Source organism: Oryctolagus cuniculus, chromosome 1, assembly GCF_051225735.1.
Source record: "Oryctolagus cuniculus isolate XC-2025 breed Fujian yellow rabbit chromosome 1, ASM5122573v1, whole genome shotgun sequence".
In the NCBI taxonomy this organism is placed as follows: domain Eukaryota; kingdom Metazoa; phylum Chordata; class Mammalia; order Lagomorpha; family Leporidae; genus Oryctolagus; species Oryctolagus cuniculus.
The window spans coordinates 162,560,829-162,584,851 of record NC_142867.1 but is presented as its reverse complement, the minus strand read 5'-3'; the positions used below and the strand labels follow the sequence as shown (position 1 = coordinate 162,584,851).

At 50.2% G+C, this 24,023-nt stretch overlaps 1 protein-coding gene across 8 annotated transcripts in view; it reads right to left on the bottom strand.

Moving 5' to 3' along the window:
- The window catches only part of KANK1 (KN motif and ankyrin repeat domains 1), a 217,675-nt gene extending 193,962 nt beyond the window's left edge, over positions 1–23,713 (bottom strand). For 3 of the 8 annotated variants that reach the window (XM_089337121.1, XM_089337140.1, XM_070051193.2), the window contains exon 1: positions 21,920–22,283. The gene's annotated coding sequence lies outside the window, so the exon portion shown is untranslated. Of the gene's footprint in view, positions 1–21,008; positions 21,561–21,919; positions 22,284–22,452; positions 22,549–23,596 lie in introns of those variants that run through there. The other 5 variants (XM_070051231.2, XM_070051244.2, XM_089337133.1 and 2 more) reach the window with 4 other exon arrangements.
- Between the last annotated feature and the right edge of the window lie 310 nt (positions 23,714–24,023).

Here is a 24,023-nt window from a genome sequence, read left to right as displayed (position 1 = left end):
GGTCTGACGGAAAGGCTGAGTTACTGTCAAAACACAAACAAGAGGAACTGCAGACAGCTGTCATCCAGCAAGGCTGAGAGAGGGGAGGGGCCAGGCGGTGGGGTGTCCCAGCACACTGACGAGAACCACAGTCACACTCAGTTCCCAGGATGCCGAAGCGGAAGAGCAAACACGCCGAGTTCCACAACTGTGCTTATGGCGTAGGGCAGGGGAGTCCCTGGTCACCAGGGTAATAACGGTGACCCCTTCCCCCCAGGAGGAGTCTCACCGCAGAGAAAACCTCTCCAGCTGGTCGTTCAGCAAACAGCCCCTCACGTGCCTTCTGTGACCCCAGGCTCTGCTCCAGGAGCCCTAAGTACCTCAGTCCAGAGCCAGATAAAGACCCCTGCCTGGGGCTGGCGCCGTGGCTCACTTGGTCAATCCTACGCCTGCAGCAATGGCGTCCCATATGGGAGCCGAGTTCTAGTCCCGGTTGCTCCTCTTCCAGTCCAGCTCTCTGCTGTGGCCCAGGAAGGCAGTGAAGGATGGCCCAAGTGCTTGGGCTCCTCCACCCACTTGGGAGACCAGGAAGAAGCATCTGGCTCCTGGCTTCAGACTCGTGCAGCGCCGGCCATGGCGGCCATTTGGGGGGTGAACCAACGGAAGTAAGACCTTTCTCTGTCTCCCTCTCTCACTGTCTATGACTACCTGTCAAATAAAAATAAATAAATAAATAAAAAGACCCCTGCCTGCAGGAAGCCCACGTTCCACTGGGACACACAGACGATGCCAAGTGCTACCGATTCGTGCTATGGGGAAAAAAACAACAGCAGGGCTTACCTAAGGTGGATCACAAGTGTCAGCTGCAGACGGACTGCAACTCTGAACAGTGTCCAGGTGAGAACACGGAGACCACTGAGGGCAGGAGCACCTCCGGCACAGCCCTCAGCACCGCGCCCTACAGGGACACCTGGGAGGAGGGGCAAGGCAGGCCAGGCCAGAACAGGTCAGAGTCTCAAGGCCAGGTCAGCACAGTCAGGTCTCTCTCAGGAGGGCACTTCTAAAGGATTTACTTATTTCACAGGCAGACTGACAGGGAGAGATCTTCCATCCACGGGTCCACTCCCCTCAATGACCACAACGAAGCCAGGCTCATCCTGTTCTCCCAAATGGGTGACAGGGGCCCAAAAACTTGGGCCATCATCCATTGCTTTCCCAGGTGCATCAGCAGGGAACAGGATCAGAATCACAGTAGCCGGGACTCAAACTAGCACTCAGATACATGATGCCGGTGCCACAAGAGAGGTGGTTTAACCCGCTACACCCCAACATCAGCCTGAGATACTGTAAAAACATTTCTGACCTGTGTTTTCAAGGGACAGCGCTCAGAATGGACTGCAATGGTATCAGCAGGGAGACCTGTTTCCAGGCTACTGCAGTAAGTCAGGTGGGAGTTGGGGGAGGCGGCAGATTCTGCATGGATTCTGGAGGTGGGGCCGAGAGCATCTCTGCTAGCCTGGATATGTGGTCTGCAAGGAAGGGGAGTAACATGGCCATGAAGTTTGAGTTTTGCCATCCATCAAGGCAGAGAAGACTTGCAGGAGGACTGAGTTTAGCAGAGATCAGGAATTCTGCTTTGAAAACTTCACCAGGCATCCAGGTGGAGACACTGAGAGGTGGCTGGTAGGGCAAGCCAGAGCTAGACACGTAAATGTGAGAACGAACAAAAAACCAACACCACCTACAGCAATGAGACATGGTGACGTCACCAAGGCTCGGGATGTCTGCGGAGAAGAGAAGTCCAAAGTCTGAGCCACGGGACCTCCCAAAATCAAGGCTGAGGAAAGATGAGGAACCAGCAAACAGAGACTGCCAAGGACTGACCGGTAAGCAATGCGGACACCCAGAAGATGTAGAGGACTTTAATATCCACCAAGAAAAGCAGAATGCGTAACCTACGTCAAAAGCTCAAGAAGGAGCCTCTAGGGGAAGCTGCGCAACAGCTGCGTGGCTTCTGGCCAGTTCCGGCTGGACTCCAGGCAGCACCAAGGGAGGCGTGCAGAGAAGCGGAAGCCAGGGTAGGCCAGAGGCGGCTGACCACGGCGTGTGGGCAGGCACACACCGAGTCTTCTCCACGTAGCACAGGAGAGGCGGGAGAGCGAGTTCCATCAGACACCAACGGAGTTTCTAAGCAAACACCGACCCCAAACCCCAAGGAAGGGGGAGTCTCAGATCGGACCTGCTCAAGTGCTCATTACGGATTTGCCTTCTGCCAGTCCGATCCCAGTCTGCGTCCTGGGCCTGGTAGCAGACCCCGGGGCACCCCAGGTGCTCCCTCCTCATTAGCCAAAAAGGAGGAGACGGAGCCTCCTGTCCCAGTGGCCCCTGGGCACGTGAGAGCAACAGAGGAAACTTAGCAAGAACAGAGCGTTAGGAGTGTCACCTGACTGTGCGTGCAGGCACACTTCATATGCACACTACTAACTGCATGAAGCCAGCACACATGTGTACATGTGCTTGACACTGTTCCCAAAACACTTGAGGCAACTTTCAAAACTGGCAGTTATTACATTTACCTTAATCAAAAAAACATAAGTAAGTACTAAACTCAGAACTAGGAAAACCACAATGAAACAGTAAAATGAGGTCTAAGTTAGTAGAAATGACCATCATAAAGTTAAATGTGGTGTTTTTACAGTGGGATATAAATTTGGCCAAAGCAATGAGGAAATCACCATCTCTTACAAGAACTGCATTATTCAATACATCAAATGGTCTCAGTATTTCCTAATATACAAGCCTCAGGCAATATTTCTAATAGTCCCTCAAAAAGCAACCACTGAGACATGACAAAGAGAACAAATGTGTCAAGAGTCTCCAGTGACCGCTCCTTTTATTTTTACTTACTTGATAGGCAGAGAGAGGCAAAGGAATACAGATCTTCCATTCCACTGGCTATCTCCCCAAAAGCCTGCAACAGCCAGCACTGGGCCAGGCAGAGGCCAGGAGACTGAATTCAATCTGGGTCTCCCACATGGGTGGCACAGATCCAAGTACTTAAGCCGTCATCTGCTGCTTGCAGGAATTCAACAGGAAGCTCAATCCAAAGTGAAGGAACCAGGACTCAAATCAGGCCCTTCCACATGGGATGCAGGCATGCCAAGCAACATCTTAATCACGGCTTTTTATTATTCCCAGGGCCAGCTGTGGTGCAGCAAACTAAACCCCTGCTTGCTTGCAAGCAGCATCCCCGAGCACTGGCTGGAGTCCCTGCTGCTTGGCTTCCCATTCAACTTCCTGCTAAATGCCCCCAGGAAGGCAGCTGAAGATGCCCCAAGTATCTGTGCCCCATGTGGGAGGCCAGCATGCAAGTTCCGGCTCCTGACTTCAAAAGGGCCCACGTCTGGCTGCTGCATCCGTTTGGGGAGTGAGCTGGTAGGTGGGGGATCAATCTCTGCTCTCTCCCTGCTGCTCTGCCTTTCTATCAAAAAATAAATCTTAGAAAATGATTCCCTATTCTTCCCAAATATAAGCTGAGGACATGATATATGCTAAATCAATAAAAGAAATTAGAGGTAAAGTAAGTGCAGGATTCCAGCTATCTAATACGCTGATGAAACCAGTGTGGAAAATCCTTTACAATGAATCCTGTTTCTGGGGGCAGGTCAAGGACTTGCGAACTATCCGGAGGGTAACATTCTCTTTACCAACTGACAGCTAAAAGGCAACCAGGCAGCAAAGATTTCAACCTTCTCCTAAAAGCTGCAAGGTCTATTCAAGGCTCTTGCCCAAACATACAGCTTCCTACCTCGGATGAAGGGGCGTGTGGGGGACCTGCAGGAACAATCAAGATTCGCCACCAGCGCTGTCAATCTCTGCCAACACGGACATCGTGAACGACCAGCCGAGGCACTGAACTTCTGGACCTCACAGATAATGCAATTCTAATTGGCCACTGATTTTGTACTTTTTAAATTATGAAATGGAAGTTTCCAAGTAAGGATATTATCAGCAACTCAGCAACTTTGATTTAAAAGAAAATAGCAGGTTGACTACACCTCAGTCAATTTTATTTGTGTCAAAAGGCTCCATCTCGACCCTTCTCGTCAGCACCACCCACCTCTGATGGGCTGTCAAAACCATATTAATTTATGGGGCTGGAGCTGTGGCTCAGCGGGTAAAGCATATGGGCACCAGTTCGAGTCCTGGCCGCTCCACTTCTGATCCAGCTCCCTGCTAATACGCCTGGGAAAGCGGCAAAGGATGGCCCCACGTCCTTTGACTCCTGAACCCATATGGGAGACCTGGATAAAGTTCCTGACTCCTGGCTTGGGCCTGGACGAAGCTCAGCTGCTGTGGCCATCTGAGGAGTGAACCAGCAGGTACAAGATCGATCTCTCCCTCTCTCTCTGTCTCCCTCCCCCCATAACTCTGACTTTCAAATAAATAAATAAGACTAACAATCAGTGCTGTCATTTGTGCCTAGGACACTATAAAGAAGGCACACAGATGTGCCAATCTCCCAGTCAGTGAGTCAATGATCATGCTGACCTCCTGTATAACAAATACAATAAACTGAATATGCCTTCTGCTTTTCTAATTAAAGGCATTACCTTACAAGTATCTGCTTTAGGGGAGGGGGACAGTGTGAGCTACTTGTGTGGCTGACCTTTAGAAGACCTTGGGGAGAACAATGGTAGGTTCAAAGCAGGCAAGGTCCAACAGCTCACCCTTCCTCAAGCATGTAATTAATCTCTAGCCGACAGGGATCAAACAAGATCAAGGTTATAAACCTAACCGGCATACCAGTCTCCTGGCAAAATAAGGAAATGTAATTGTCTGAGATTTTATGGGATGTACAACCCATTTAGAAGGGGGGGAAAAAAACGTTCCAGGTTTTTTTTTATTATTAGTCTGTCCCTGAAACCTTACCAAGATTTGATGATGTCAATAGTTCCTCACAGGATCAATTAAAACACAACTTGAGGAAATTACTAGGCCTCTTAAACTTTTTCCAAGAAGCCACAGAAAAATACCACCCAAAGTTAAAGACATCTCTCACGATTACTGTGATGAATATATACATGAATTTACTTAATTTCTGAAGGAGGGGCCAACGCTGTGGTGTAGTGGGCTAAGCCTCTGCCTGCGTTGCTGGCATCCCGTATGGGGACCATTCACGTTCCGGCTTCTCCACTTTCAGTCCAGCTCCCTTCAAACATGCCTGGCAAAGCAGTGAAAGACAGCCCAAGTACCTGGGGGCCCCGCACTGGCACGTGAGACCTGGAAGAAGCTCCTGGCATTGGGTTGGCCCAGCTCTGGCCGTCGTGGCCACGTGGAGAATCTGTTTCTCCCTCGTTCTGACTATAATTCCAACTCTCAAATAAATAAAATGAAAAACATTAATTTCTGAAGGAAAATTATTGAGTATCAGTTCTGACCAACTTGTGGCAAGTTTTGGCAAGGCTGGAAGTTCAGAGACACCGAAAATCCTTGCTAGGATGAAGCTGCCATTTTGCTACATGCAAAGACTATGAATTGAAATGGGTTAGGGTTTTACCAGAGAGGGAACCAATGTAACAAGAGCACAGTTACTAGGTGTCCAGTAACAGTTCAAAAGAACACTGGAAAACCCCATGGAAGCACAGGCCACAGCTCACCCAGAACACAGACATGGTGAAGCTAGGCTCTGCCTTGACAAGCTCCGAGTGTGGGGACCCACAGCTCTCTCCACCACAGGTCAGCCACACCATAACACGTCAGAAAGGCTATCGCATGGCCCAATTTATACCAACTTGGAGACATTACCTATGATTTGGCACAGGGTATGACTAGAAGGTGCGAGTCTTCACTCATTCACAGAATTCTTCCATAATTCCCAAATGACACAAGTGTTCCAAAGGGTCTTTAAAAAGGACATGGAAAAGGTCTACTATGAAAAAACTATGTATGGGTTTCTCAAGTTTTTAGCACCAAAATAAACTTACTTTTGATCCTTTTTTTTTAATCCAATAACTTTTTGAAGTACCTTTGTATACTCACGAATATAACTGCTAAGTAGTAGGAAATGTTTGCTCTGGATGAACAGGTAATTCCAAACAGTTTTCCAAAGTGCTTAAACCAATTTACACTTCCACCAGCAGTAAATTAGAATTTGACCTTGGCCGGCACTGTGGCAGAGCGGGTAAAGCCGCCACCTCCAGTGCCAGCATCCCATATGGGCACCAGTTTGAGACCCAGCTGCTCCACTTCCGATCCAGCTCTCTGCTACGGCCTGGGAAAGCAATGGAAGATGGCCCAAGTCCTTGGGCCCCTGCACCCGCATGGGAAGACCCAGAAGAAGCTCCGAAGCCAGGATGGAAGCAGCTCCAGCGGTTGCGGCCAATTGGGGAGTGAACCAGCAGATGGAACACCTCCCTCCCTCCCTGTCTTTCCTCTCTGTGTGTAATTCTGACTTTCAAGTAAATCTCAAAAAAAAAAAAAAAAAAGAGAGAGAGAGAGAGAGAAATTGACCTATTTGACCTTTTCCATCTCTCTGATATTTGGTTATCAGCTTTTGTTGTGTCTTATTTTTAGCCATTCAAGTGGTTATATATAAATACTTTACAGTTTTGATTTGTATTTTGCCTGAAGACTGCTGAACGCATTTTCACTTTTTTTTTTTTTTTTTTTTTTTTTGACAGAGTGGACAGTGAGAGAGAGACAGAGAGAGAGAGACAGAGAGAAAGGTTTTCCACTGCCGTTGGTTCACCCTCCAATGGCTGCCGCGGCCGGTGCACCGCGCTGATCCGATGGCAGGAGCCAGGTGCTTCTCCTGGTCTCCCATGGGGTGCAGGGCCCAAGCACTTGGGCCATCCTCCACCACACTCCCGGGCCACAGCAGAGAGCTGGCCTGGAAGAGGGGCAACCGGGACAGAATCCGGCGCCCCGACCGGGACTAGAACCCAGTGTGCCGGCGCCGCTAGGCGGAGGATTAGCCTGTTGAGCCGCGGCACCGGCCTTCACTCAGTTTTAAAATACGGATTTCTGGGGCCAGTGCTGTGGCGCAGCAGGTAAAGCACTGCCTGCAGCGCCAGCATCCCATGTGTGCGCCAGTTCAAGTCCCGGCTGCTCCACTTCAATCCAGCTCCCTGCTGATGTGTCTGGAAAAGCAGGGAAGACGGCAGAAGTGCTTGGGTCCTGCACCCACGTGTGAGACCCAGAAGAAGCTCCTAGCTTCTGCCTGGCCTGGCTGCTGCAGACACTTGGAGAGCAAACCAATGGTTCAAAGATCTGTCTTCCTCTGTCTGTGTGTAACCCTACCTTTCATATAAATGAACTTTTAAAAAATGGGGTTTTCTGCTTTACTCACTGATTTAGTTGTTCCCTACATTTTCTGGACAAGCTGCTTGTTGGACATATACAACAAATATCTTCTTTGTGTCTTGCCATTTTAACTCTTAACTTGTACTGTTGAATCAAAGTTCTTTCACTGAATATGAGAACAAGAGCTACTGTGTGCACACATGGCTATGAGACACAGGTCCAACCCTCTGAGTCTACCCAGCCCAATCATGTAAGCCACATCAAATGAATGAAACCATGTCTTTGCAGACTCCTGTAAGCCCCGAATAAGTTAATACACTGTTACTACACTTACTTCCAAGTTTCAGATGCAAGGAATGACCACCTGAACAACCAATAGCATGCCCATAGTTTATCATGGGAATTCACACTCTGTGCCTTGCAAACACTGTTACCAATGGCCAGCAGTCTGCACCATCAGCCATTATAAGTTCCAGAGCAGGCTCCCCCACAGCTCTGCAAAAATCAGCAGTGCTTCTGGATACTTCCCACCGGGAATGTTCACGGCACCACTTTGGGATCCCAAGAATGATCTCACCTTTCTCCACCGCAGTCCCTCCAACAAGTGCCCCAACCTGGACTCATGCCAAGCAATTACCAAGAATCCCTCCCTCCTTTTTCAAAATAAATTATTTCTTTATTTGAGAGGCAGAGTTACAGACAGAGTGAGAAATAGAGAGGTCTTCCATCCGCTGGTTCACTCCCCACACAGCCACAATGGCCAGAAGATGGCCAGGGGAAGCCAGGATCCAAGAGTTTCCTCTAGGTTTCTCATGTCAGTGCAGGGACCCAAGCACTTCGGCCACCTTCCACTGCTTTCCCAGGCCATTAGCAGGGAGGTGAATTGGAACTGGAGCAGCCAAGACTTGAACCAGTGCCCATATAGGATGCTAGTGCAGCAGACAGCGGCCTAACCTACTACCCCACAGCATCAGCCCCCAGAACCCTTTCCTTCTAAACAACCAATGGAAGTCATTCTGTACTTCTGGAGTGATTCCAGTTTCAATAAAGCTCACTGAAGTATCCCCCATCCATCACCTCATTGATCCTCGGTTTCTCTGTGCTATCGCTCTCATTCTCCCCATTCTGCAGGCAGAAAGAGATTACTTTGCTCAAACAAAAATGGTAAAAGCATCCTATATAGGCACCAGTTCAAGTGCCGGCTACACTACCTCCGATCCTGCTCTCTGCTCTGGCCTGGGCAAGCAGTAGAAGATGGTCCAGGTGCTTGGGCCCCTGCACCCATGTGGGAGACCCAGAGGAGATTCCTGGCTCCTAGCCCTGCAGTCTTAGCCATTTGGAGAGTGAACTAGTTGGATGACCTTTCTCTCTGTCTCTATCTCTGTCCGTAACTATGCCTCTCCAATAAATAAAATAAAATCTTTTAAAAAAGTAATAATTAGAAATGAGAAAGGAACAGCTGCCCCGGGTCACAGAAGCAGATGCTCAGGGTGCAGCAGCTGCCAGTTCGGTGCCCCTACCCCCAAGCTTAAACACAGGTGCCAACAGGAGACTCGCAGCCGTGAGTCAACACTGAAGACAGACAGCCTGGTCCACAGGTGAGCTCCGTTACCTGGTCACATGGGTTGTGAGGCCAGGGGTGTGTGACACTTTCCCTTGAATAAATCTCCCAAGAAAATGATTAGAAACTACATAAACTCCAATGCCCTTAAGTAGCGTATCCTCCTCTGGCTACCAAAGTTGTCAGAGCTGGGAAAAGTGACAGCTTTTCTACCGTACTGAGAGACTCTATCAAATTATTTTGGGCTTCTCAGAGTCCCCAGGGTCTTAGCCCTCATTCTCCAGCTCAAGAGGTGAACTGGCACAGGCACCCTTCTGCAAAACAGGCAAAACAGAGCCCGCACTCTCACTTCCGTCTCTGGGCGACACCTGTGTTCTCCAGAAGGCGTGAGGAGCACAGTGAGCACGGTGGACAAAGGCCTTTTGGATTCAGCTCGCCTACTTTCCCATGAGCCTCCCAACAGTAGCCTTTGCTTCCTGAGGTTGGCTACCCGTCAACCTAAAGGGAAACAAAAAGAAACTATTTCTCTACTGGCCTAGGGTGATCAAGGCTGTCCTGACACAACAGGTCTACCGAATCTTGGGAGCTAACTTCTAGGTCTCTCCTGGCTCTCCATTCAGAGGAAAAACAGGGGGAAAGTGACCCAGAACACAAACCAGACTCAGGTGCGCACTTGGCAGTGGTGTCAAACCTCACTAGGGCTAAAAATAAATAGAAACACAAAATTCCTTATCCCCTAAAGCACAGGTGCCACACAGAAGGCACCTAAACCACTTCAACAGCAACTGACAGCCTCCAGACCCTACCAATAAAATAACACACATTCATTCAACACACTTGTGGATGCCTAGGAAGTACAAGCCATTTGCTCTCCTCCCACCTGACCTTGTCACAGAAAGCTCTCTGCTGCTCATCAAGCCAGAGTCCCGACCCTGCAACTCCCACCCAACAGGGAACATCCCAAGCCTTGGGAACACTCACAGATCTCACCTTGGGGACACCCCTGTCCTCTGCCATCCCCACCATCAATACACAACCAAGTTCACCTGACTTGATGAGGGAACTAGCCTTGAGCTCCTTTTATGTAAGAAGTAAAAACAATGCATACAATAACTTTCATTGGCAGGCAGGTACCTGCACTGCTTCTCTCAAGTGTCACTGAACTATGTGCCAAGGCTGAGAAACTTGGTATTGAACTAAGTAAGCTTCAAATCATCCCTGTCCCCACCTCCTTGCCTTGATGGGGATTCAGCAAGCCCTCCTCTTCCCAATCCTGAACTGGACTTTTTTTTTTTTTGGACAGGCAGAGTGGACAGTGAGAGAGACAGAGAGAAAGGTCTTCCTTTTGCTGTTGGTTCACCCTCCAATGGCTGCCGCGGCCGGCGCACCATGCTGATCTGATGGCAGGAGCCAGGTACTTATCCTGGTCTCCCATGGGGTGCAGGGCCCAAGGACTTGGGCCATCCTCCACTGCACTCCCAGGCACAGCAGAGAGCTGGACTGGAAGAGGGGCAACCGGGACAGAATCCGGCGCCCCGACCGGGACTAGAACCCGGTGTGCCGGCGCTGTAAGGCGGAGGATTAGCCTAGTGAGCCGCGGCGCCAGCCCTGAACTGAACTTCTAAAAGGGGCTCTCAAGTGCAGTGTCTCTGAAGGCAGAGAAATCTCACTTTGCCTGCAAGGACAGAAGCCTGGATTCTGCCAAGCCTATTAGCATTATGTGACCCTGGATTCCACCTTCTAACCAATAGGCCCACACAGCATCCACAGGCACCAGACAGGTACTCAAAACTACACGGTGTGGGGCTGGCACTGTGGCAAAGCTACGTCAGTTCCAGTCCTGGCTGCTCCACTTCCAATCCAGCTCTCTGCTATGGTCTAGGAAAGCAGCAGAGGATGGCCCAAGTGCTTGGGCCCCTGCACTCACATGGGAAACCTGGAAGAAGCTCCTGGCTTTGGACAGTTGCAGCCATTTGGGGAGTGAACCAGTGCATGGAAGACTTCTCTATCTCTCTGCCTCTGCCTCTCTTTAACTGTGCCTTTCAAATAAATAAATAAATCTTAGAAAAATAAAATCTACACAAGGTGTCTACACCTTGATTAACAATGCCCTTAGTAATACCAAAGGGAAGAGAGCACATATGCAAAGACACAGCGAGGTGACAGGTACACGCTGCATATTAAAGATGCTTAGAATCCTTAAAAACGGCCAGACAAAACAGGTGCACTGAACAGAAACTGAAGGAATAAACTGCAAAAGCCCAACCAGAAATAAACACACCGCTTATTCCACTGTTTATGAAGCCTCCTAGGACTCCTCCCTTCATTTTCCAAGAAACAAGGCAAACTCACAGCTCTGCAACTGACACTTCACAACTTCCTACTTACTCCTGGGCTGAGAAGTCCATTTCCCTTTAAAGAGTACACATCAGGATCGCCAATTTTTTTACATTTTCATGTAGAAATTTAATTCCTGGCCAACCACAGAGCATGACTGACAAATTCCCCTATCCAATGTAACAAAGACAAAAATCCATCATTTGATTTTACAAGTCCTAAAAGTTGGAACAGTGGGAGAAGGATTTCAGCCTTCAATTACACTCCACACCTTAATTCTCAGTAGCATTTGCTCAAAAAATCCCATGCTTTAAATTTTATTACAAGTAAATACCTCAAAATACATCCCCCAACAAAAGGGAAAAAAAACAAACAAGAAGCTTTAGAGTACGGAGAAAGAGAAATGCTAGACCACATGAAGAACTAACAAAGTCTCCAGGTGAGTTATTTAACTGGCTTAGCTTTTCTACGTCACTGTACTACAACACATAGAGGACAGCCCTTCTTAAAGCGTTTTCGTTAGACATCCGAGGAATTACATACACATCCACCAGATTGGACAAAGACAGACAGTAACAAGCACTGGTGAGAATGTGGACCAACGAACTCGACATAGCGCTGCTCAGAGTACAAGCCGATTAAACCCTTCAGCAGTACCGAGCCTGAGGGAACTTGAGGGTCCAACTATCCTATTCCAAGACCAATATCCAACATATAAACTCACTAAAGATTTATTTGAAAGTCAGAGTTACACATAGAGAGAAGGAGAGGCAGAGAGAGAGAGAGAGAGAGAGAGAGAGAGGTCTTCCATCCACTGGTTCACTCACCAGGTGGCTGCAACGGCCAGAGTTGTGCCAATCTGAAGCCAGGAGCCTCTTCCAGGTCCCCCTGCGGTGCAGGTGCCCAAGGACTTGGACCATCTTCCACTACCTTGCCAGGCCACAGCAGAGAGCGTTCAGAAGTGGAGCAGCAGGGCCTTGAACCGACGCCCATATGGGATGTCGGAACTGCAGGCAGCGGCTCCACCCGCTGTGCCACAGCGCCGGCCCCATGCCTGTGTATTAGTCTTCTATTCATAAAACACAAAACTGTTCTTGATGAGTACTTGTCACAATGGTGTGAGGTAACAAATTCCATTTCTTCCTTAGCAGGAAGCTATTGTCAAATTTGTGAAATAAAGTACAGATTGTGCTCTATTAAAAGAAGTCTAGGGGTCAGCATTGTGGCTCGGCAGATTAAGTTGCTGCCACCATCCCATATGGGCGCTGTTTCAAGTCCCGGCAGCTCCCCTTCCAATCCAGCTCCCTGCTAACGCACCTGGGAAAGCAGCCGAAGATGGCCCAAGTGGGATACCGGGATCGAGTTCCAGGCTCCTGGCCTCAGCCTGGTCCAGCCCTGGCTACTGTGGCCATTTGAGGAGTGAACCAGTGAGTGGAAGACCTCTTTCTCTCAGTGATTCTGGCTTTCCAATAAGTAATTCAGGAAGTACTACTCTTGCAACCCTCTGGCATCGCTCCTCCAGGTAGCAGTTCTACAACCTTCCCTTTCTTCTGAGCAGGCATGGCAACTGCTCCAACTCAACAGTGTGGTTAAAGAGCAAGTCAGGTCATTTCTGAGGCTACATTACACAAGGCCATGGTGCACCCAGCGGGTTCCTTTGATTGTCCTCATCATGGAGGGTGACGGTTAATTTACGTGTTGGCTTACAGGTCATTTTCAGATACCATCAACATGTCACACGGGTGGTCTCCTCCAATCAGGACAGGCCTCCCTCAGCAGCAGGGAACTCTCCAAAGGACAGTCTCAGTCTGCACCCATACCATCGCCTGCCTGTGGCCCCCACCTGCGGGCCCACACTGCACATTTCAGACGAGCTGGCTCCCAGAACTCTGCGAGCCAATTCCTTGCATCAATTTGCATACACACACATCTTGCTGGCTGCATCTCTGCAGAGTCCTCACGAACACATGGAGGAAGCCTCCCGCCCATCAGCAGTCCAACTAGCTGAAGCCACCATGCTCAAGCTGCCCTGAGGCCAAAGGAAGTCACCAATGTGGCCGACGTTGAGTGCCGAGCCCAGGCTTCCAGCTATGGCCACATAGACACGAGGGGGCAAAGCCTTCTTGAACCCTCCACATGCACCCATTCCGCTGCTGGCTGCCTCCATGGAACGTCACTCCACACCACAAGGAACAGAACCAGCCAGCCACGCTATGCCTGAATTCCCAGAGCCACAGAATTTGTTAACAGCAGGAAAATTTTAAGCCACTAAATGTTGGAGTAATGTATGACACTAAAAAACACCGGGAACTAAAAATAAACAGCAGTCATCACCCCAAGAAGGAACTGTGGCGTAACTGGAATCAGAGGAGTGACGGATCTAAGCTTTCATTTATTTTGGGGCTGGCGCTGTGGCATAGCAGGTAAAGCCACCTCCTGCAGTGCCGGCATCCCATATGAGAGCCAGTTCGAGTCCCGGCTGCTCCACTTCCCATCCAGCTCTCTGCTATGGCCTGGGAAAGCAACAGAAGATGGCCCAAGTCCTTGGGCCCCTGTACCCAGGTGGGAGACCCAGAGGAAGCTCCTAGCCCCTGGCTTTGGATCTGCACAGCTCCAACAGCTGCAGCCAATGGCGAGTGAACCAGCGGATAAAAGACCTCTCTCTGCCTCTCCTTCTCTGTGTAACTTTGACTTTCAAATAAATACATAACTCTTTAAAAAAAAAAATAAAACCCTGTCTTTGTTTGCATTATGCCAACAGGCTACATATGAATATTGGAAATGTTTAAATTCAGAAATTTAAAAGGTAAGGACACAAAAGGCAACATGTTTAGAACTCGCTGTGGCCAGCCACTCTAAGTTTGTTTAGGCTGAGAAGTTTTTATGGCCGTCTCAATTACAGTTTGTAGTAACTCTTTTAATGCTGACAATAACCCTAAAAGGGAGGTGCTTTAATTATGCTTGTTTCATAGATGGGAAAATGAGGCACAGAAAGGTTCAGTAGCTGTGCCAAAGGTCACACAGCATGCCACCAAGCAGGATTCTCACCAGCCCCTCTGGGTCCAGAGCTCCAGTGTCCAAAAGGATCACAGGCTGGTCTGACAGTCCCAAGTGACTGCACAAGGACACAATCTCAAACTGCCATTCACCTGGGTCTCCAAGCACACAACCAGCACTGCCTACTGCCCGACTTTTGCAAAAGCTCGGAGCTGAAAGCGAGGTCCTCCACTCTAATGCCCGTCTGCACATTCTGCAAGGCCAAGGTCACAGGTCGCCCAGATCTCTCTACTCAGCATTCGTTTCGACATCCCCTACCTTCCCGGAATGAGCCAGGTACACAGTAGTCCCATCCTTTGGCCTCCCCACACGCTATGAACTCTGAAAGCCTCTGAATTTCCCCCACGAGAGCACTGTATCTGGGAACAGAAATTTAATTATTGTTTACAACTAAAGTTGAACGACACTGGCTTATTCTAAATGAAAGCTGGTGTAGCAACCCTCACCTTAGAGAAATTCTCACTGCATTCTATCTGAGGCAGTAATAAGAAATAATAGTAAGTAGTAATATCTGGGAAGTAATAAGAGCTGTATGTGGCCAGAAAAGCAGTCCATGGCATGTTAACCTTTGGCAAGTGTCCCCAATCAAACCCCATGATGCTGACTGGCACGCATCAAACACCCTTCTCCCCAGAAAGCTCTAACTGTTGGTCTGCATTTTCATTAACTTATTTTCCAGGACAAGAACAGAAACATAGCCCACATCACCCCTATTTTCCAGAATAGCCAACCGGGACTCGCCCTGCTCACTGCTCCCGTCTTCCCTTGAGATGGTACAGCAGCCTCTCTATCTGCTGAGGTAGTAGCCTCCTAGCCAATTACTAAAGACCCCATAAAGCCCAGCCCAAGGCTTACTTAAAAATAGAAAACAAAACTGACTTCATTTATTTGACAGAGATTCCATCCACTGGTTCACTCCCCAAATGCCCACAATGACCAGGGATGTATAGGGACCAAAGCCAGGATCTCAATCCAGGTCTCCCATATGGGTGGCAGGGATTCAATTACTACAGCCATCACCGTCTGCCTCCCAGAGCCTGCACTGCCAGGGGATGGGAGTCGGGAGCCTGCGCTGGGAACTGCACCTGGGGACTCGGATGCAGGAGGTGTGCATCCTGACACGAGAATGCTTTTTGAGCAAGCCACTCCTAACCACACAGCCAAGAGAAACCTCTTCTGCCACAGAATCCAAACAAACAGGCTGGCACCGTGGCACAGTGGGTTAAGGTGCTGCTTACAACACCCACAACCTATATCCCAGGGCCAGTTCCAGTCCCGACTACTCTGTTTCTGATCCAGCTCCCTATTAACGCACCTGGGAAAGCAGCAGATGATGGTCCAAGCCCTTGGTTCCCTGCCACCCACACGGGAGACATGGATGGAGCTCCTGGGCTTCTGGCTTCAGCCTGGCCCAGCCCCATCCACGATGGCCATTTAAGGAGCCAACCAGAAGATGAAGAATCTCTCTCTCCTGTCCCTCCTTCCCTCTATCCCTCTGCCTTTTAAGTAAATCAATCTTAAAACACACCTCACATCTATTCAGTAAACTAAGCACTCCTTTGCCAGGTATATAAACTGATACTTTAGATTTTTATACATCATTTCCACAACCAAAAAGACTAATACTATGATCCCCTCTTAAAGATTTATTTAGTTACTTGTTTGAGAGGCCGAGTTATAGACACAGAGGTCTTCATCCATTGGTTCACTCCTGAAATGACTGCAAAAGCCAGAGCCAGGCTGAACCAAGGTCAGCAGCCAGGAGCTTCCTCTGGGTCTCCCACGTCCATAAAGGGGCCCAAGCACTTGGACCATCCTCAACTGCTCTCCCACCAGCAGGGAGCTGGATCAGAACTGGAGTAGCCAGGACACGAGCCAGCACTCATATGGGATGCTGGCATGGCAGGCAGAGGCTTAGCCTACTATGCCGCAGCACCAGCCCCTAGGATCCCTCTTATATCCTCTAAAGCTCCTAGCTCATTACATGTGAAAAATGTATCACATGAAGAAATACAGTATGTGAATGTAAATGAAATTGCAACAGAGGCTCAATTTATGCTATTTATAAAGAAGATATCAAGGTCAACCTTATTATTACTTTCAAAATTGCAAATGAAACCCAACAGGTAATATGTTAGCAACTTAAAGATTTCTTCAATCAAGTGCATAATAGGTCCAAGGACAATTCAGCTCTGTAGGCACCAGCTTTACAGGAAGGGTCCAGGGCCATAAAAATGGAAAACTCTAACTTATTAAATACCCCCTAAAAAAGAGGGGAAAACTACACAAAGATTATTTTTGCAAACATATTCCAGTAAAATTCCAAAAATTAATACACCATTCCAACAATGTGATGATCATGATTAAAAGAAAGCACAGGGCTGGCGCCGTGGTACAGTAGGTTAATCCTCCTCCTGTGGTGCCAGCATCACATATGGGTACCAGTTCTAGTCCTGGCTGCTCCTCTCACGACTCAGCTCTCTGCTGTGGCCTAGGAAAGCAGCAGAAGATGGCATAAGTGCTTGGGCCCCTGTACCCGGGTATGAGACCTGGAAGCAGCTCCTGGCTTCTGGCTTCGGATTGGCCCAGCTCCAGCTGTTGCAGCCATTTGGGGAGTGAATCAACAAATGGAAGACCTTTCTGTTTCTCCCTGTAACTTTACCTTAAGTAAATAAAATCTTAAAAACACAACCATGCAAATGAGTGCAAGGATTAAAAAGTCAAGAAGGGGCTGACAGTGTGGCATAGTGGGTCAGCCACAGCTCCCAAAAGTGGCATCCCTTACTCAAGTGTCTAGTTTGAGTCCTAGCTGCTCTATTTCCAATCAAGCTTCCCACTTATGTTCCTGGCAAGGAAGAGGAAAATTGCCCAAATTCTTGGACTCTTATCATCCCACATGGCAGACCTGCATGGAGTTCTGGGCTTCAACACGGCCCCATCCCTTGCAGATGTGATCAGCGAGTGAAAGATTTCCTTTTCTTTTTCTGTCTCTCCCTCACGCTCTGTTGCTCTGCCTTTCAAATAAATCTTTTTAAAAAGTCACAGAAACTAAAGCAATATTAAGATACCATGTTAAGAAACATAACAAAATTCAATATTATAATTGGCATTCCATAAAAATATGAACACACAAAGGCACTGCAAGTTATATTCTGTTAACAGGGAGATAAAGGTGGGTTTCATTGTCTATTTATCCAATTCTCACTATATCTGTTTCCACAGACTTTTTTTAAATTTTATATTTATCTGAAAGTCATAGTTATAGAAACAGAGAGAGAGGTCTTCCATCTGCTGGTTCACTCCCTAGATGGGTACATCGGCCAGGGTTGGACCAGGATGAAGGCAGGAGCCAAGAGCTTCTTCCAGTTCTCCCCCATGGGGGCAGGAGCTCAAGGAGTTGGGCCATCATCTGCTGCTTTTCCCAGGCCATTAGCAGGGAATTGGATCAGAAGTGGAGCAGCTGGGACTCAAACTGGTGTCCACAAGGGATGTTGGCATTGCAGACTGTGGTTTAACCTGCTATGCGACAACGTCAACCCCAGTGTCTCTATAATTTAAAAAGGATAGGGAAGAATTCTAATATACTACAGCTAGAAGTACACACTAACCAACCAACTCCTCTATTTGATAGTATCTCCTAAACTGAATACTGGTTTAAAATTCTCTTGACTATATACTCCATGTAAATGTGCTCACATATATCAAGACATGTACCAGAGTGTCCAAAATTATGTGATCTGTCATAGATAAACCTGAAAACTACTCAGATCCCCTTCAACTCTAGACTGGATAAATTGTGGCATGGTATCAAATAAAATATTATACAAAGAAAATGATGGAACTATAGCCATAATCAACCACAAAACTAAGTCTTATAAACCTACTTGAGGGGCTGGCGCTGTGGCGTAGTGAGTAAAGCCACCACCTGCAGTGCCAGCATCCCAATTGGGTGCCGGTTCTAGTCCTGGCTGCTCCACTTCCCATGCAGCTCTCTGCTATGGCCTGGGAAAGCAGTGGAAGATGGCCCAAGTCCTCAGTTCCCCATAACCTGCATCGGAGACCCAGAAAAAGCTCCTGGCTTTGGATCAGCACAGCTCAGGTCATTGCAGCCAATTGGGGAGTGAACCAGCAGATGGAAGACCTCTCTCTCTCTGCCTCTCCTTCTCTAACTCTGACTTTCAAATAAGTAAATCTTTAAAAAGGAAAAAAAAAAAACCTAGTTGAGAGAAGAAAATTATATGCAAAATACACAGTGTACCATTTCATGCATATATAAAGTCCATAAAAATGCATAACTAACCTATGCTTGGCTTACAGTTATCCTATGGAGGAGTGATGACTGGAAAATAGTATGAAGTGACACATGGCAGTGAGGGTAGATGCTACACACTGGCCACGTTCCGTTCCTTGATCTGGACACTGGGTATGTGTTCATATTTACTTTAACAATGTGGGAAGGTATAAACTGAAGATGTGCAAATATGATCAAGTTTAAAAAAAACTTTTAAAAATTGTTATCACTGGTGCCAGTGCTGTGGTGGAGCAGGTAAAGCCACCTCCTGCAGTGCCAGCATCCCATATGGGTGACTGTTCGAGTCCCGGCTGCTCCACTTCCAATCCAGCTCTCTGCTATGGCCTGGAAAAGCAGTAGAAGATGGCCCAAGTCCTTGGGCCCCTGCACTCACGTGGAAAGACCCAGAAGAAGCTCCTGGATCCTAGTTTCGGATCGGTGCAGCTCTGGCTGTTGACACCAATTGGGGAGTGAACTAGTGGACGGAAGCCCTCTCTGCCTCACATTCTCTGTGTAACTCTGACTTTCAAGTAAATCAATATTTTTTTAAAAAAATTGATAGCATAAACCAAGCTTCCCATAGAACAGATCTAACATTTCCTGGAACTATGAAACCAACATGAGTTTTTGACTACAGAATGAATGAGAAGTGTGGCAATTAATTCATCATTTGGATAACTTCAATTCTGCTCACTAGGATTTTTATAACGTACACAATTCTATAAGTAATGCAAAGGCTACATCAAGTGCACCTGAGACCCACACACTGCTTCCGAATCTGCTAGCACTGTAGTTACTTTAGTTACTTAGCAACAGCACCCATGGGCACTGCCCCTTTCAGCCATCCCCCCGCACCTTCCCTAACCCCTGGCATTTCCTCCAATAAGACCCTGTCCCATCCGCTCCCTCCTCCCGGGGCTAATAATATCTCCCCACACCAACTCACAGAGCTACATGTGCACAAACGGTGATGCCCACGAAAGGAACCTACTCCTGAACATACCAGCTTCTGTGGCCAGCTGTCAAGGGGTTCGTTCCTCGGGGCCAGTCTGAACGATTTTTTTTTTTTTTGACAGGCAGAGTGGACAGTGAGAGAGAGAGACAGAGAGAAAGGTCTTCCTTTGCCGTTGGTTCACCCTCCAATGGCCACCGCGGCCGGCGCGCTGCGGCCGGCGCACCGCGCTGATCCGATGGCAGGAGCCAGGAGCCAGGTGCTTTTCCTGGTCTCCCATGGGGTACAGGGCCCAAGCACCTGGGCCATCCTCCACTGCACTCCCTGGCCACAGCAGAGGGCTGGCCTGGAAGAGGGGCAACCGGGACAGAATCCAGTGCCCCAACCGGGACTAGAACCCGGTGTGCCGGCGCCGCTAGACGGAGGATTAGCCTAGTGAGCCGCAGCGCCGGCCTAGTCTGAACGATTTTTACAAATACTTTCTAAAAGCCCACAACTCCTCTAACAGCACAGCCTCATTCCCAGCACATCCTCACACTCCAGAACTCACTGTCGCTGAGGCAGAACCCCAATCTGGTGATCTGAGGACCAGGCAAGGAGCGCTGAGGAGCCCAAAAGCACACCTGTGCCCTAAGGGAATGAAACGCATTCCCCATCTGTGTCTTTGAAGGCAATGATTATTCCCCTGCCAGCAGCTCTGCCTTCATCCTCTTCATCCTCCTCACCTCCCCCAAACAACAGTCCAGGCTGAATTTTTCTTTCCCAAATCTGTCTACAGAAAAAGGACTCAAGTTAATCATCTCTACTGTCTCATTCAACCTACACCATGGAAAAACGTCCCAAGGGGCCAAATTCAAATGTGGAAGTAGGGCTGGAGGAGGTGGAATGGGGAAGGACCACTGATCGGGATGGTTTTGGGGGGAGGTGATGAAAGCATTCAGGAATTAGATGGTGGTGATGATGGCATCATTGTGTGACTATAGTAAAAGTCACTGAATCAAAGAGTAAATTTATGTATATGTATTACACCTTATTTTTTTTTAAACTTTGATGGACTTATTTGAGAGTGCAAGAGAGCTCCTCCATCTGCTGGTTCACCCCCCAATGCCTGCAGTATCTGGGACTGGTTGAAGACGGTGCCAGGAACTCAATCCAGATCTGCCACGTGGCTGGCAGGGACCCAAGTCCTTGTGCCATCACTACTGTCTCCCAGGGTCCGCACTGGCAGAAAGCTGCATCAGGAACCAGAGCTGGGAATCAAGCCCACACACCCCAATCTGGGAGGTAAGCATCCGTTATAAGACACTTTAACCCACAGCGACAAAGCCAACCTCTTCAATTTTACCAATATGTAAGAGGTAGGAATACTCCACATCCTAGCAAAGTTGGATGGAAGGCGAAACGAGGAGATGGAATAAACTCAGGACTTAAAAGTCAACAAACAGATCCCCATTTCCACCCAGCTCAGGTGGTGAGGGCATGAAGACGGGCTAAAGGGCTTAAGATTACAAACGTGGCGGACTCACCTTCCTGCTGTCTCAGAGACAATTCGTTAGTCAGACGAGCGCTGGGGGACGCCATAGATCGCTGCAGCGCTAGCACGGCCAAGGCCTCCCTAGGTCACCAGTGCGCGCGGCGGCGCAGCTCCTGCCGACCTGCCGCAGCCATCAAGAGGCGCCTCTCAAAGTTCCCAGGGAACTTGGCTGGAGGCGGATGGAGAGTCAAGGGGGGCGGCTGCGGGGAACACGGGGCTCCCTGCGTGTTTGCGAGGGGGCCAGGGACGCGGCGGCATTCAGAGACCACGTCCACCTCAAGACGCGTGCAGCCCTGCCCTGACCCCAAGGAGCCTCCGGAAACGTACGCCGGCCCAGTGGGCTGCGCGGTCCCCAAAAGGCACCGGGCACAGTTGCTCCCGCACCCCTCCCCCACCTCCAGACCCCTGCAACTTGGGTCGGAGCCATCCCGGGGTTGGCTGAGTGCGACCCGAGGCCACCTGCCGCTCTGGGACGCAGCATAAAGGGATCGGGACCGCCACTCTTCCCGCAGAGCAAAGCATCCAACTTAGCGGAGACGCCTCAGAGAGGGTGCCCCAACCCACGCCGGGCTTGAAAAGGGCCCAGAAGCACCCAGGGACCTGCGCGCCCCGGCTTGGGGTCGTCAGGCGCCGCACCCTCCCGCCAGCCTCCGGGATCCGAATACGCCGCGCTCGCGTCCTCAGAAGCGGGGCAGAAGCAACGTCTCGAACCCCTCCCGAGGGCCGCCGAAACCGCCGGGGGAACGCGGACGCTAGGAGCCCGCAGGGGCTGAACTCCGGCACCGCCACGGCCGCCGTGCGCCAAGTTTGCCGGGACCGGCCGGGGAGCTCACAAGCCGTAATGCCTGCCCGGGCCGGCCCCGCCGGGGAAAGGGGTGCAGCGCAGTCCCGAGAGGCACTCACCTCCAACCGCTGCTCCCAACTTGCGGGTGCGCCGGACGCTCGCTCCAGGCTCGGCTGCTGCTCCGGAGCTCGGCTGCAGCTCCGGGGCTCGGCAGGGGCGGGGCGCAGGGGGTGGAGTCGGCCCGGCTGGCGAGCGCCAGAATTAAACCCCGAAACGCAAGGCGCCGCCAGGCAATGCGGCCACCGCCAGGGCGGAGAAGTTCGGGGAGGAGGGCGGGCCCCAAAAACCCTACGGAAGCGCACCGGAGAGCCGGCGCGCACCGGAGGAGCCCAGGGCAGCTCCCGGAGACTCGAAGGCGGCCCCCGCACTGCGCGGCGCTCTTTGTACCCGCGAGCCCGGAGCCGGCCAGGGGGCCCAGTGCGCCTGCGCGCCGCCCAACTCCACCGGCCCACGCGGACCTGCACGCACCTCCGCCCACCTGTGCTTTCCTCCCACCCCCAGCCCCTAGAAGATCGGTTCTGGCACCTCCGGCTGGGAGGGGATCTGGATGCGCGAAGTGGCACGACGCCTTTTTACTGGCCCCTCCCAGTACCTCGCTGAGAAATCGATTTCTGGCCGGGTTCTGAGGGCCCTCTGGAGCGAACAGGGCTCTTGCCTCCTGCAGGTGCCACAGCAGAACTATGGCGGGAGGGAGGGGGGCGGGGGGGAGGGGCTGTGGCCTCCATATATTTACCCCGGCCGGGCTTCAGGACCCAGTCCTCGGTGGGCTGGGGCTTGCAGGCGTCCGCGGGGGGCAGGTGTTCCGAGGAAGTGCCTGCCACTAGGGGTTAGGCCCGAAGGAGGGGGTCAGCTGAACACTGGATTCGGAGCAATCACAGTAAATCCCAGAGAGGAGTAAGGACTGAGCTGTTGTGGCGGTTGGCTTCTTTCAAACTGGAGACGATGAACCTACAGCCAGGTCTCGCGGGGACAAGAAACCTACGCCGGCTCCCCAACCACTGCCCCCAACACAGTCACAACCAGCGGGCGTTCTGCAAATTGCTGAAGTCTGTACCCCTCACTGTTAGGAGGCTGGGCAAGCGCAGCCCAGGATCCCAGGTGCAGGAAATCCGACTTTAATTCCCTGCCCCTTTACCAGCTCAGTGACAGTAAGCAAACCCTTTCCTCCTCCTCTGAGCCTGTTTCTTCCCCTGTAGAAAAATGGCTCTTGAATTCATTAGGTTTTCTCTAAAACCCCTCTCCCTCCAGCTGCATGTCTGACTGTGAAAAAGAGACTTAATCCCATGGTGATAGGAGTGGCCATGAGAGGCTTGTGGCTCCTGCATTTTAAAACAGCCCTGTGCCTGTGAGTCCAGGCTACTTCACTTCTGATCCAGCTCCTTGCTTACGCACCCAGGAAAGCAGTGGAGGTGGCCCAAGTGCTTCGGCCCTTGCACCCACATGGGAGACCTGGAAGAAGCTCCTGGGCTCCAATTGGCCCAGCTCTGGCTGTTGCGACCATTTGCGGAGTGAACCAGTGGATGGAAGATCTCTCTCTGTCTCTCCCTCTCTCTTGCTCTGTAACTCTGCCTTTCGAATAAGTCTTTCAAAAAAGGCCCCGGACCCCCAGAATTTCCAGCTTTAATCTCTTCTTACTCCTTTTTACGTTCAGCCACCAAGTATTCATATTACAGGTCCTCAAAAGCAGGCAAATGTAATCAATCACAAGTATGGGGAGAGGCATGCATTTGGCCTACCATCTACCAGGCTTGCATCCCACACCAGAAAGCCTGGTTCACTTCCCAGCTCCAGCTTCCAGCTAATGCAGACCCTGGGAGGCAGCACTGATGGCTCAAATGATTGGGCTCCTGCCACCCACATGGGACACCTGCTTTGTGTTACCAGCTTTGGCAGGGAGGCCCAGCATAGTTCCTGCCATTGGGGTAGAGTTTTGGGGAATGAATCAGCAGGTAGGTTGACTCTCTGCATTCCCTTCCCCAGACCTGGCCTCAAATAAGTATTTTTTTTTTAAAGGCTCCGTGAGGGCCGGCGCCGTGGCTCACTTAGTTACTCCACCTGCGGCGCCAGCATCCCATATGGGCGCCAGTTCTAGTCCCACTTGCTCCTCTTCCAGTCCAGCTCTCTGCTGTGGCCCAGGAGGGCAGTGGAGGATGGCCCAAGTGC